This window comes from Lycorma delicatula, chromosome 4 (genome assembly GCF_047948215.1).
Source record: "Lycorma delicatula isolate Av1 chromosome 4, ASM4794821v1, whole genome shotgun sequence".
Lineage (NCBI taxonomy): Eukaryota > Metazoa > Arthropoda > Insecta > Hemiptera > Fulgoridae > Lycorma > Lycorma delicatula.
The window spans coordinates 190805873-190822487 of record NC_134458.1 but is presented as its reverse complement, the minus strand read 5'-3'; positions in this window follow the sequence as shown (position 1 = coordinate 190822487).

Sequence of the window (16615 nt, the reverse complement as noted above, 5' to 3'; positions counted from 1 at the left end):
ATATATATTTTAATTGCAGGTTTTACATCTTAATTTTATTCCTCTTTTTTTATGTTTTAATTGCAATAGGATGAATTATGTAGGAACGTGTACTGGAAAAACAAACATCCATTATATATATAAAAAATCCGCAACAGAGAGAGAGAGAAACAGTCTGAGAGAATGTGGGAGGTCACTATTCCAGTGGAATAATAACACACACACAGAAAGAGAGAGAGAGAGCGAGGAGGGGGCGGGAGAGAGAGAGTGTAAGAGAGGCACAGTGAGAGAGAGAGAGAGAGACAGAGAGAAACTGAGTGAGAGAATGTGGGAGGTCATTATTCCAGTGGAATAATAAAACACACACACACACACACACACAGAGAGAGAAAGATAGAGAGAGTGAGAGAGAGTGAAAAATATTGGGAGAGGGGGAGTGACACACACACACACATACTCACAGAGAGAGTCACTGTTTCAGTGGATAACACATATTCCCACACACACACAACACACACACACACACACACACACACACAGAGAGAGAGAGAGAGAGAGAGAGAGTGAGAGAGTGAAAAATATTGGGAGAGGGGGAGTGACACACACACACACGTACTCACAGAGAGAGTCACTGTTTCAGTGGATAATACATATTCCCACACACACACAACACACACACACACAGTGAGAGAGAGAGAGAGAGAGAGAGATAGATACTATTTCAGTCGAAATACATCATACACACACATACGCAGAGACAGAGAGAGAGAGAGAGATAGATACTATTTCAGTCGAAATACATCATACACACACATACGCAGAGACAGAGAGAGAGAGACAATTATTATTTCAGAAGACACATAGTACGCGCGCGCGCATACACACACACACACACACACACTCAGAGAGAGAGTCACTGTTTCAGTGGATAACACATATTCCCACACACACACAACACACACACACACACACACACACACACACAGAGAGAGAGAGAGAGAGAGAGAGAGTGAAAAATATTGGGAGAGGGGGAGTGACACACACACACACGTACTCACAGAGAGAGTCACTGTTTCAGTGGATAACACATATTCCCACACACACACAACACACACACACACACACACACAGAGAGAGAGAGAGAGAGAGAGAGAGAGTGAAAAATATTGGGAGAGGGGGAGTGACACACACACACACGTACTCACAGAGAGAGTCACTGTTTCAGTGGATAACACATATTCCCACACACACACAACACACACACATACAGAGAGAGAGTGAGAGAGAGAGAGAGAGAGAGAGAGTGTGAGAGTGAAAAATATTGGGAGAGGGGGAGTGACACACACACACACACGTACTCACTGAGAGAGTCACTGTTTCAGTGGATAACACATATTCCCACACACACACACACACACACAGAGAGAGAGAGAGAGAGAGAGTGAAAAATATTGTGAGAGGGGGAGTGATACACACACACACACACACACACACACACACACACATACTCACAGGGAGAGTCATTATTTCAGTGGAAATATATTCTCCCACACACACACAGAGAGAGAGATAGAGCGTGAGAGAGGGTGAGTGACACACATTCACATACTCATATAGAGAGTCACTGTTTCAGTGGAAATATAACACATATTCCCACACACACACACACACACACACACACACACACACACACACATACACAGAGTGAGAGAGAGCGAGTGAGACACACACACACACACACACACAGAGAGAGAGAGAGAGAGAGAGTGAGAGAATGTGAGTGAGAGAGACATATTAATTTTTATTGCTTTTTTTTCTCGTTTAAATTATTTTTTAACTAATAATCCTTTTTTAAAGGATTTTAGAAAAAACGATTTTTAATTCTGTTATATAATACGATAAGGGATTTTTATATGTAACCTAACGGTTTTAAATTCTCTGAAAAACTAGTTAAGGGATGTTATTATTATTTCTGTTATAATTGGAAAATGTCGATTTAAAATTTAAATGGAAAACATGATTAGTGACGTCATAGATGTAACTTTAATCATTTTTATTTAGAAATTTAATTACATATAATTTAATTTAAAAAAAATTATTAAATCCAATTAAAATTGTTGCTAATTATTTTAATTAAATTACCAGATATATTTTTTTTTATTAATTAATTTATTCGTATAAATTTATTAACATTTTTTATTTTTTATATTTAATTTCATATATAATTAATAATCAGGCATTGTTTTGTCTTACGTAAGTTTTGTTTTTAAATTATCTTTATAATTCTTCTGTATTTCACTTTATCACATACAGAGTGTTTCTAAAATACTGGGCAAAAATTGTAATTTCATCTTTCTTTTCCCGCTGTCCTAAATTTTATTATTTTTATATAAAAATGTATATCTCAAGTTCGGATAGAGGAATTACAGCGTCTTAGTAATAAAGTATTAAAATTATGAAAAAATTACGACTTATATATCTTTGCAAATTACAAAATCGCGGCCATGTTTGTTTTTTTTAATCCGTTATATATTTATAAATATTAGTTTTATTGTAAAATATTAATCCTTATATTTTGAACAAAATGACATTTTGAATTTTGAAAATCGATACACAAATAGTCCAGTTATTATAGAAAAGAGAATTATAGAAGAGAGAGTGACTGAGTAAAAAATTTATTTAAAGTGTTTTTTTAAAAATTAAATGGATTAATTAAATAGCCAGTTATTAAAAGACGTATTTTAATATTTAGATCCCTTTAATTCCATGAATTAAAACTCTTTCTTAGGATTTTATAGGATTTTTTTTAGGATTTTATAAGATTTTTTCTTTGTATTTTGACGCACACGTGCGTGTTTTAAAAGGGAAATAAATAGGTACTGTTATAATAAAATTATAAACGTTTTAATAAATTATAACCTATTATAAAATAGTTATAATATTAACAATAATTTGTACTGTTTAAAGTTTAAAGAGACAAATTGATTTATACATTACCGCTAGATAGCACTACTTATATATTTATACAAAATTCTAGTGTTCAGTATTTCTTATTCTAATTTTTTTTTTTTTTTTTTTTTTTTATAAAAAAAACAGGAACGCCTTTTTACAAAAAAAAAAAAAAAATTGTATATTTTCTTTCTCCCATTTTATAGTAACTACAATTAATATTTATAGATTTATTAATGGTTTTTTAAAACTGTAGAAATAAAAAATTTATTTATAAAATAAATTAAATAAAAAAGTAATAAATAATAGTACCCCAAAAATGTAATAGATTATAAGCAGAAAGGATTTTTGGTGAAAACATAACATAATTTCGCATAATAATTATAAAAAAATCGAACTTTCAAGGTTTTACTAAGTAGTCTGAGTAGTGAAGTGGTTTCCCAAACCGATTTCGTCGTACCAAATGTTATGATATTAGTGTGCTTTTAGTATGTTAATGTTAGCATACTAACCAAAAGTGTATTACTAATATTAGCATACTAAGCGCGCACCTAAATACAAATTATATTCCTTCTTTCGATTCCTTTATTCTATTCACAAATACAACTGATTTTATATTGAACATCATTACTCTCAAAGAAATCAATCATATTCAATCCTATGAAAACAAAACCATCACTCTATTCACCACCAAAACTGATTTTATAGTGAACATCATTACGCTCAGAGAAATCAATAATATGCAATCCTAAAAGCGAAACAATTACTCTCTTCATTACAAAAACTGATTTTATAGTGAACATCATTACGTTCAGAGAAATCAATGTTATTTAATCTTACAATCAAAACCTACGCACTATTCATTTCCAGAAGTGATTTTATAGTGAACATTATTACGCTCAAAGAAATCAATGTTATTCAACCCCACAAAAAAAAACTTTCACTCTATTAACTGCTAAAACAATTTTATACTGAACATCATCGCTCTCAGAGAAATCAACACTATTAGATCTTTCAACCGATACCATCAAATGATTCACAAATATATCTAATTTTATAGCGAACATCATTACGCTCAGAGAAATAAATTTCATTTAATCTTAAAATCCAAACTACGCTCTATTAATTACCAGAAGTGATTTTATATAGAATATAATTAAGGTTAGAAAAAATCAAAGTTGTTCAATTCTACAAGCGAATTCTTTACTCTATTCACTACTACAACTGATTTTATAGTGAACATCATTACGCTCAGAGAAATCATTTATATTCAACACACAAAAGACTTCACTTTATTTATTACCGGAACTGATTTTATAGTGAACATCAATACTCTAAGAGAAATCAATATTATTCAACCCCACAAACGACTTCACTGTATTTATTACCGGAATTGATTTTATAGTGAACATCATTACGCTCAGAAAATAGAATTATCTTCAATTCTACAACCACAGCCTTCACTGTATTCACAACTAGAACTGATTTTACAGTGAGCATCATTACGCTCAGAGATATCAATATTATTCAACCCGACAAAAAAAACCTTAACATTATACAATAACGGGAATTGATTTTATAGTTAACATCATTACGCTCAGAGAAATCAATGATATTCAACCCCACAAACAATCCCTTCACTTTATTCATTACCAGAACTGATTTCATAGTGAACATCATAACGTTAAAAGAAATTAATGATATCCAATCCTACAAGCAAAACCATCAGTCGATTTACTACTAGAACTAATATAATAGTAAACATCATTACGCCCAGAGAAATCAATAACATGCATTCCTAAAAGAGAAACGATTACTCTCTTCACTAGTAGAACTAATACTATAATGAACATCATTACCTTCAGTGAAATCAATGTTATTCAAACTTACAAAAAGAGCCTTCACTATATTTACTACTAGAACTGATTTTATAGTGGACATCAATACGATCAGAGAAATCAATGATATTCAACCCGCAAACAAAACCTTCACTTTATTCATTACTAGAACTGTATTTTCAACTAGAACTGATTTTACAGTGAGCATCATTACGCTAAGAAAAATCAATATTATTCAACTATACAAACGACTTCATTTATTTATTACCGGAACTGATTTTATGGTGAACATGATTACTTTTAGAAAAATCCATTATATTCAATCCTAAAAACAAACCCTTCACTGCATTCACAACTAGAACTGATTTTACAGTGAACATCATTACGCTCAGAGAAATCTATAATATGCAATCCTAAAAGCGAAACTGTTACTCTTTTCATTTCTAGAACTGATTTTATAGTGAACTTCATTAATCTCAGAGAAATCAATAATACGCAATCCCAAAAGCGAAACCATTACTCTCTTCATTTCTAGAACTGATTTTATAGTGAACATCATTACTCTCAGAGAAATCAATAATTTGCAATCCAAAAAGCTAAGCCATTACTCTCTTCATTAGTAGCACTGACTTAATGGTGAACATCATTACGTTCAGAGAAATCCATTACGTTCAATCCTACAAGCAAACCCTTCACTGTATTCACAACTAGAACTGATTTTACAGTGAACATCATTACGCTCAGAGAAAACAATGATATCCGAATCCTACGGCGAAACCTTTACTACTAGACTGATTTATAGTGAACAACATTGCGTTCAGAGAAATCAATGTTATTAAATCTTACAATAAAAACCTTCATTTTATTTATTACCAGAAATGATTTTATAGTGAACATCATTACTTTCAGAGAAATCAATTATATTTATTCCTACAAGCACACCCTTCACTGTATTCACAACTAAACTGATTTTACTGTGAACATCATTACGCTCAGAAAAATCAATATTATTCAACCTTACAAACGACTTCATTTATTTATTACCAGAAATGATTTTATAGTGAACATCATTAGTTTCAGAGATATCCATTATATTCAATCCTACAAGCAAACTCTTCACTGTATTAACAACTTGAACTGATTTTACAGTGAGCATCATTACGCTCAGAGAAATCAATATTACTCAACCTTATAAACGTCTTCATTTATTTAGCACCGAAACCAATTTTATAGTGAATATCATTACTTTCAGAGAAATCCATTATATTCAATCCTACAAGCAAACTCTACACTGTATTCACAACTAGAACTAATTTTAGAGTGAGCATCATTACGCTCAGAGAAATCAATATTGTTCAACTTTACAAACGACTTCATTTATTTATTACCTAAATTGATTTTATAGTGAACATCATTACTTTCAGAGAAATCAGTTATATTTATTCCTACAAGCAAACCCTTCACTGTATTCATAACTAGAAATGATTTTACTGAGAGCATCATTACGCTCAGAGAATTCAATATTACTCAACCCCACAAACGGCTTCTTTTATTCATCAACCGGAACTGATTTTATAGTGAACATCATTACGCTCAGAGAAAAGAATTTTCTTCAATTCTACAAGCAAACCCTTCACTGTATTCACAACTAGAACTGATTTTACAGTGAGCATCATTACGCTCAGAAAAATCAATATTATTCAACCTTACAAACGACTTCATTTTTTTATTACCTAAATTGATTTTATAGTGAACATCATTACATTCAGAGAAATACGTTATATGTATTCCTACAAGCAAACCCTTCACTGTATTCACAACTAGAACTGATTTTACTGTGAGCATCATTACGCTCAGAGAAATTAATATTACTCAACCCCACAAATGACTTCTTTTATTCATTAACCGGAACTGATTTTATAGTGAACATCATTACGCTCAGAGAAAAGAATTTTCTTCAATTCTACAAGCAAACCCTTCACTGTATTCACAACTAGAACTGATTTTACAGTGAGCATCATTACGCTCAGAAAAATCAATATTATTCAACCTTACAAACGACTTCATTTATTTATTACCAGAAATGATTTTATAGTGAACATCATTAGTTTCAGAGATATCCATTATATTCAATCCTACAAGCAAACTCTTCACTGTATTAACAACTTGAACTGATTTTACAGTGAGCATCATTACGCTCAGAGAAATCAATATTACTCAACCTTATAAACGTCTTCATTTATTTAGTACCGAAACCAATTTTATAGTGAATATCATTACTTTCAGAGAAATCCATTATATTCAATCCTACAAGCAAACTCTACACTGTATTCACAACTAGAACTGATTTTAGAGTGAGCATCATTACGCTCAGAGAAATCAATATTGTTCAACTTTACAAACGACTTCATTTATTTATTACCTAAATTGATTTTATAGTGAACATCATTACTTTCAGAGAAATCAGTTATATTTATTCCTACAAGCAAACCCTTCACTGTATTCATAACTAGAAATGATTTTACTGAGAGCATCATTACGCTCAGAGAATTCAATATTACTCAACCCCACAAACGGCTTCTTTTATTCATCAACCGGAACTGATTTTATAGTGAACATCATTACGCTCAGAGAAAAGAATTTTCTTCAATTCTACAAGCAAACCCTTCACTGTATTCACAACTAGAACTGATTTTACAGTGAGCATCATTACGCTCAGAAAAATCAATATTATTCAACCTTACAAACGACTTCATTTATTTATTACCTAAATTGATTTTATAGTGAACATCATAACGCTCAAGAAATCAATTATATTCAACCCCTCAAACGACTTCTTTTATTTATTACCGGAACTGATTTTACAGTGAACATCATTACGATCAGAGAAATCTATAATATGCAATCCTAAAAGCAAAACTATTACTCTTTTCATTTCTAGAACTGATTTTATAGTGAACATCATTAATCTCAGAGAAAAATAATACGCAATCCCAAAAGCGAAACCAATACTCTCTTCATTTCTAGAACTGATTTTATAGTGAACATCATTACTCTCAGAGAAATCAATAATTTGCAATCCAAAAAGCTAAACCATTACTCTCTTCATTAGTAGCACTCACTTAATGGTGAACATCATTACGTTCAGAGAAATCCATTATGTTCAATCCTACAAGCAAACCCTTCACTGTATTCACAACTAGAACTGATTTTACAATGAACATTATTACGCTCAGAGAAATCAAATTATCAACCCTACAAAAAAACATTTCTTTATTCATTACCAGAACTGATTTTATAATGAACATCATTACTCTCAGAGAAATCAATACTATTAGATCATTCAACCGATACCATCAAATGATTCACTAATATATAAGATTTTTCAATGAACATACTTACGCTAAGAGAAACCTATTATATTCAATCCTACAAGAAAAACCTTCACTCTATTCACAACTAGAACTGATATAATAGGGAACATCCTTTCTGTCAGAGAAATCATATTTATTAAATCTCACAATCAAAATCTTCACTCTATTCATTACCAGAACTGATTTTATAGTAAACATCATTACGCTCAGAGAAATCAATGATATCCAAATCCTACGAGCGAAACCTTTACTACTAGACTGATTTATAGTGAACAACATTACGTTCACAGAAATCAATGTTATTAAATCTTACAATAAAAACCTTCATTTTATTTATTACCAGTAATGATTTTATAGTGACCATCATTACTTTCAGAGAAATCAATTATATTTATTCCTACAAGCACACCCTTCACTGTATTCACAACTAGAACTGATTTTACTGTGAACATCATTACGCTCAGAAAAATCAATATTATTCAACCTTACAAACGACTTCATTTATTTATTACCAGAAATGATTTTATAGTGAACATAATTACGGTCAGAAAAATCAATATTATTCAACCTTACAAACGTCTTCATTTATTTAGTACCGAAACCGATTTTATAGTGAATATCATTACTTTCAGAGAAATCCATTATATTCAATCGTACAAGCAAACTCTTCACTGTATTCACAACTAGAACTGATTTTAGAGTGAGCATCATTACGCTCAGAGAAATCAATATTATTCAACCTTACAAACGACTTCATTTATTACCTAAATTGATTTTATAGTGAACATCATTACTTTCAGAGAAATCAGTTATTTTTATTCCTACAAGCAAACCCTTCACTGTATTCACAACTAGAACTGATTTTACTGTGAGCACCATTACGCTCAGAGAAATCAATATTACTCAACCCCACAAACGGCTTCTTTTATTCAGTAACCGGAACTGATTTTATAGTGAACATCATTACGCTCAGAGAAAAGAATTTTCTTCAATTCTACAAGCAAACCCTTCACTGTATTCACAACTAGAACTGATTTTATAGTGAGCATCATTACGCTCAGAAGATTCAATATTATTCAACCTTACAAACGATTTTATAGTGAACATCATTACTTTCAGAGAAATCAGTTATATGTATTCCTACAAGCAAACCCTTCACTGTATTCACAACTAGAACTGATTTTACAGTGAGCATCATTACGCTTAGAAAAATCAATATTATTCAACCTTACAAACGACTTCTTTTATTCATTAACCGGAACTGATTTTATAGTGAACATCATTACGCTCAGAGAAAAGAATTTTCTTCAATTCTACAAGCAAACCCTTCACTGTATTCACAACTAGAACTGATTTTAGAGTGAGCATCATTACGTTTAGAAAAATCAATATTATTCAACCTTACAAACGACTTCATTTATTTATTACCTAAATTGATTTTATAGTGAACATCATTACTTTCAGAGAAATCAGTTATATTTATTCCTACAAGCAAACCCTTCACTGTATTCATAACTAGAACTGATTTTACAGTGAGCATCATTACGCTCAGAAAAATCAATATTATTCAACCTTACAAACGACTTCATTTATTTATTACCTAAATTGATTTTATAGTGAACATCATTACATTCAGGGAAATCAGTTATATGTATTCCTACAAGCAAACCCTTCACTGTATTCACAACTAGAACTGATTTTACAGTGAGCACCATTACGCACAGAGAAATCAATATTACTCAACCCCACAATCGGCTTCTTTTATTCATTAACCGGAACTGATTTTATAGTGAACATCATTACGCTCAGAGAAAAGAATTTTCTTCAATTCTACAAGCAAACCCTTCACTGTATTCACAACTAGAACTGATTTTACAGTGAGCATCATTACGCTCAGAAAAATCAATATTATTCAACCTTAAAAACGATATGATAGTGAACATCATTACTTTCAGAGAAATCAGTTATATTTATTCCTACAAGCAAACCCTTCACTGTATTCATAACTAGAACTGTTTTTACAGTGAGCATCATTACGCTCTGAGAAATTAATATTACTCAACCCCACAAACGACTTCTTTTATTCATTAACCGGAACTGATTTTATAGTGAACATCATTACGCTCAGAGAAAAGAATTTTCTTCAATTCTACAAGCAAACCCTTCACTGTATTCACAACTAGAACTAATTTTACAGTGAGCATCATTACGCCCAGAAAAATCAATATTATTCAACCTTACAAACGACTTCATTTATTTATTACCTTAATTGATTTTATAGTGAACATCATTACTTTCAGAGAAATCAGTTATATGTATTCCTACAAGCAAACCCTTCACTGTATTCACAACTAGAACTGAATTTACAGTGAGCATCATTACGCTCAGAAAAATCAATATTATTCAACCTTACAAACGACTTCATTTATTTATTACCTAAATTGATTTTATAGTGAACATCATTACTTTCAGAGAAATCAGTTATATTTATTCCTACAAGCAAACCCTTCACTGTATTCATAACTAGAAATGATTTTACTGAGAGCATCATTACGCTCAGAGAATTCAATATTACTCAACCCCACAAACGGCTTCTTTTATTCATCAACCGGAACTGATTTTATAGTGAACATCATTACGCTCAGAGAAAAGAATTTTCTTCAATTCTACAAGCAAACCCTTCACTGTATTCACAACTAGTACTGATTTTACAGTGAGCATCATTACGCTCAGAAAAATCAATATTATTCAACCTTACAAACGACTTCATTTATTTATTACCTAAATTGATTTTATAGTGAACATCATAACGCTCAAGAAATCAATTATATTCAACCCCTCAAACGACTTCTTTTATTTATTACCGGAACTGATTTTACAGTGAACATCATTACGCTCAGAGAAATCTATAATATGCAATCCTAAAAGCAAAACTATTACTCTTTTCATTTCTAGAACTGATTTTATAGTGAACATCATTAATCTCAGAGAAAAATAATACGCAATCCCAAAAGCGAAACCAATACTCTCTTCATTTCTAGAACTGATTTTATAGTGAACATCATTACTCTCAGAGAAATCAATAATTTGCAATCCAAAAAGCTAAACCATTACTCTCTTCATTAGTAGCACTCACTTAATGGTGAACATCATTACGTTCAGAGAAATCCATTATGTTCTATCCTACAAGCAAACCCTTCACTGTATTCACAACTAGAACTGATTTTACAATGAACATTATTACGCTCAGAGAAATCAAATTATCAACCCTACAAAAAAACATTTCTTTATTCATTACCAGAACTGATTTTATAATGAACATCATTACTCTCAGAGAAATCAATACTATTAGATCATTCAACCGATACCATCAAATGATTCACTAATATATAAGATTTTTCAATGAACATACTTACGCTAAGAGAAACCTATTATATTCAATCCTACAAGAAAAACCTTCACTCTATTCACAACTAGAACTGATATAATAGGGAACATCCTTTCTGTCAGAGAAATCATATTTATTAAATCTCACAATCAAAATCTTCACTCTATTCATTACCAGAACTGATTTTATAGTAAACATCATTACGCTCAGAGAAATCAATGATATCCAAATCCTACGAGCGAAACCTTTACTACTAGACTGATTTATAGTGAACAACATTACGTTCACAGAAATCAATGTTATTAAATCTTACAATAAAAACCTTCATTTTATTTATTACCAGTAATGATTTTATAGTGACCATCATTACTTTCAGAGAAATCAATTATATTTATTCCTACAAGCACACCCTTCACTGTATTCACAACTAGAACTGATTTTACTGTGAACATCATTACGCTCAGAAAAATCAATATTATTCAACCTTACAAACGACTTCATTTATTTATTACCAGAAATGATTTTATAGTGAACATAATTACGGTCAGAAAAATCAATATTATTCAACCTTACAAACGTCTTCATTTATTTAGTACCGAAACCGATTTTATAGTGAATATCATTACTTTCAGAGAAATCCATTATATTCAATCGTACAAGCAAACTCTTCACTGTATTCACAACTAGAACTGATTTTAGAGTGAGCATCATTACGCTCAGAGAAATCAATATTATTCAACCTTACAAACGACTTCATTTATTACCTAAATTGATTTTATAGTGAACATCATTACTTTCAGAGAAATCAGTTATTTTTATTCCTACAAGCAAACCCTTCACTGTATTCACAACTAGAACTGATTTTACTGTGAGCACCATTACGCTCAGAGAAATCAATATTACTCAACCCCACAAACGGCTTCTTTTATTCAGTAACCGGAACTGATTTTATAGTGAACATCATTACGCTCAGAGAAAAGAATTTTCTTCAATTCTACAAGCAAACCCTTCACTGTATTCACAACTAGAACTGATTTTATAGTGAGCATCATTACGCTCAGAAGATTCAATATTATTCAACCTTACAAACGATTTTATAGTGAACATCATTACTTTCAGAGAAATCAGTTATATGTATTCCTACAAGCAAACCCTTCACTGTATTCACAACTAGAACTGATTTTACAGTGAGCATCATTACGCTTAGAAAAATCAATATTATTCAACCTTACAAACGACTTCTTTTATTCATTAACCGGAACTGATTTTATAGTGAACATCATTACGCTCAGAGAAAAGAATTTTCTTCAATTCTACAAGCAAACCCTTCACTGTATTCACAACTAGAACTGATTTTAGAGTGAGCATCATTACGTTTAGAAAAATCAATATTATTCAACCTTACAAACGACTTCATTTATTTATTACCTAAATTGATTTTATAGTGAACATCATTACTTTCAGAGAAATCAGTTATATTTATTCCTACAAGCAAACCCTTCACTGTATTCATAACTAGAACTGATTTTACAGTGAGCATCATTACGCTCAGAAAAATCAATATTATTCAACCTTACAAACGACTTCATTTATTTATTACCTAAATTGATTTTATAGTGAACATCATTACTTTCAGAGAAATCAGTTATATGTATTCCTACAAGCAAACCCTTCACTGTATTCACAACTAGAACTGATTTTACAGTGAGCATCATTACGCTCAGAAAAATCAATATTATTCAACCTTACAAACGACTTCATTTATTTATTACCTAAATTGATTTTATAGTGAACATCATTACTTTCAGAGAAATCAGTATATGTATTCCTACAAGCAAACCCATCACTGTATTCACAACTAGAACTGATTTTACTGTGAGCATCATTACGCTCAGAGAAATTAATATTACTCAACCCCACAAACGACTTCTTTTATTCATTAACCGGAACTGATTGTATAGTGAACATCATTACGCTCAGAGAAAAGAATTTTCTTCAATTCTACAAGCAAACCCTTCACTGTATTCACACCTAAACTGATTTTTCAGTGAGCATCATTACGCTCAGAAAAATCAATATTATTCAACCTTACAAACGACTTCATTTTTTTATTACCTAAATTGATTTTATAGTGAACATCATTACTTTCAGAGAAATCAGTTATATGTATTCCTACAAGCAAACCCTTCACTGTATTCACAACTAGAACTGATTTTACAGTGAGCATCATTACGCTCAGAAAAATCAATATTATTCAACCTTACAAACGACTTCATTTATTTATTACCTAAATTGATTTTATAGTGAACATCATTACTTTCAGGGAAATCAGTTATATGTATTCCTACAAGCAAACCCTTCACTGTCTTCACAACTAGAACTGATTTTACAGTGAGCACCATTACGCACAGAGAAATCAATATTACTCAACCCCACAATCGGCTTCTTTTATTCATTAACCGGAACTGATTTTATAGTGAACATCATTACGCTCAGAGAAAAGAATTTTCTTCAATTCTACAAGCAAACCCTTCACTGTATTCACAACTAGAACTGATTTTACAGTGAGCATCATTACGCTCAGAAAAATCAATATTATTCAACCTTAAAAACGATATGATAGTGAACATCATTACTTTCAGAGAAATCAGTTATATTTATTCCTACAAGCAAACCCTTCACTGTATTCATAACTAGAACTGTTTTTACAGTGAGCATCATTACGCTCTGAGAAATTAATATTACTCAACCCCACAAACGACTTCTTTTATTCATTAACCGGAACTGATTTTATAGTGAACATCATTACGCTCAGAGAAAAGAATTTTCTTCAATTCTACAAGCAAACCCTTCACTGTATTCACAACTAGAACTAATTTTACAGTGAGCATCATTACGCCCAGAAAAATCAATATTATTCAACCTTACAAACGACTTCATTTATTTATTACCTTAATTGATTTTATAGTGAACATCATTACTTTCAGAGAAATCAGTTATATGTATTCCTACAAGCAAACCCTTCACTGTATTCACAACTAGAACTGATTTTACAGTGAGCATCATTACGCTCTGAAAAATCAATATTATTCAACCTTACAAACGACTTCATTTATTTATTACCTAAATTGATTTTATAGTGAACATCATTACTTTCAGAGAAATCAGTTATATGTATTCCTACAAGCAAACCCTTCACTGTATTCACAACTAGAACTGATTTTAATGTGAGCATCATTACGCTAAGAGAAATTAATATTACTCAACCCCACAAACGACTTCTTTTATTCATTAACCGGAACTGATTTTATAGTGAACATCATTACGCTCAGAGAAAAGAATTTTCTTCAATTCTACAAGCAAACCCTTCACTGTATTCACAACTAGAACTGATTGTACAGTGAGCATCATTACGCTCAGAAAAATCAATATTATTCAACCTTACAAACGACTTCATTTATTTTTTACCTAAATTGATTTTATAGTGAACATCATTACTTTCAGAGAAATCGATTATATTTATTCCTACAAGCAAACCCTTCACTGTATTCATAACTAGAACTGATTTTACTGTGAGCATCATTACGCTCAGAAAAATCAATATTATTCAACCTTACAAACGACTTCATTTATTTATTACCTAAATTGATTTTATAGTCAACATCATTACTTTCAGAGAAATCAGTTATATGTATTCCTACAAGCAAACCCTTCACTGTATTCACAACTAGAACTGATTTTAATGTGAGCATCATTACGCTAAGAGAAATTAATATTACTCAACCCCACAAACGACTTCTTTTATTCATTAACCGGAACTGATTTTATAGTGAACATCATTACGCTCAGAGAAAAGAATTTTCTTCAATTCTACAAGAAAACCCTTCACTGTATTCACAACTAGAACTGATTTTACAGTGTCCATCATTACGCTCAGAAAAATCAATATTATTCAACCTTACAAACGACTTCATTTATTTATTACCTAAATTGATTTTTAGTGAACATCATTACTTTCAGAGAAATCAGTTATATGTATTCCTACAAGCAAACCCTTCACTGTATTCACAACTAGAACTGATTTTAATGTGAGCATCATTACGCTAAGAGAAATTAATATTACTCAACCCCACAAACGACTTCTTTTATTCATTAACCGGAACTGATTTTATAGTGAACATCATTACGCTCAGAGAAAAGAATTTTCTTCAATTCTACAAGCAAACCCTTCACTGTATTCACAACTAGAACTGATTGTACAGTGAGCATCATTACGCTCAGAAAAATCAATATTATTCAACCTTACAAACGACTTCATTTATTTATTACCTAAATTGATATTATAGTGAACATCATAACGCTCAAGAAATCAATTATATTCAACCCCTCAAACGACTTCTTTTATTTATTACCGGAACTGATTTTATAGTGAATATCATTACTTTCAAGAAATCAGTTATATTTAGTCCTACAAGCAAACCCTTCACTGTATTCACAATTAGATCTGATTTTACAGTGAGCATCATTACGCTCAAAGAAATCAATATTATTCAACCTTACAAACGACTTCATTTATTTATTACCAGAAATGATTTTATAGTGATCATAATTACGCTTAAGAAATCAGTTATATTCAACCCCACAAACGGCTTCTTTTATTCATTAACCGGAACTGATTTTATAGTGAACATCATTACGCTCAGAGAAAAGAATATTCTTCAATTCTACAAGCAAACCCTTCACTGTATTCACAACTAGAACTGATTTTACAGTGAGCACCATTACGCACAGAGAAATCAATATTACTCAACCCCACAATCGGCTTCTTTTATTCATTAACCGGAACTGATTTTATAGTGAACATCATTACGCTCAGAGAAAAGAATTTTCTTCAATTCTACAAGCAAACCCTTCACTGTATTCACAACTAGAACTGATTTTACAGTGAGCATCATTACGCTCAGAAAAATCAATATTATTCAACCTTAAAAACGATATGATAGTGAACATCATTACTTTCAGAGAAATCAGTTATATTTATTCCTACAAGCAAACCCTTCACTGTATTCATAACTAGAACTGTTTTT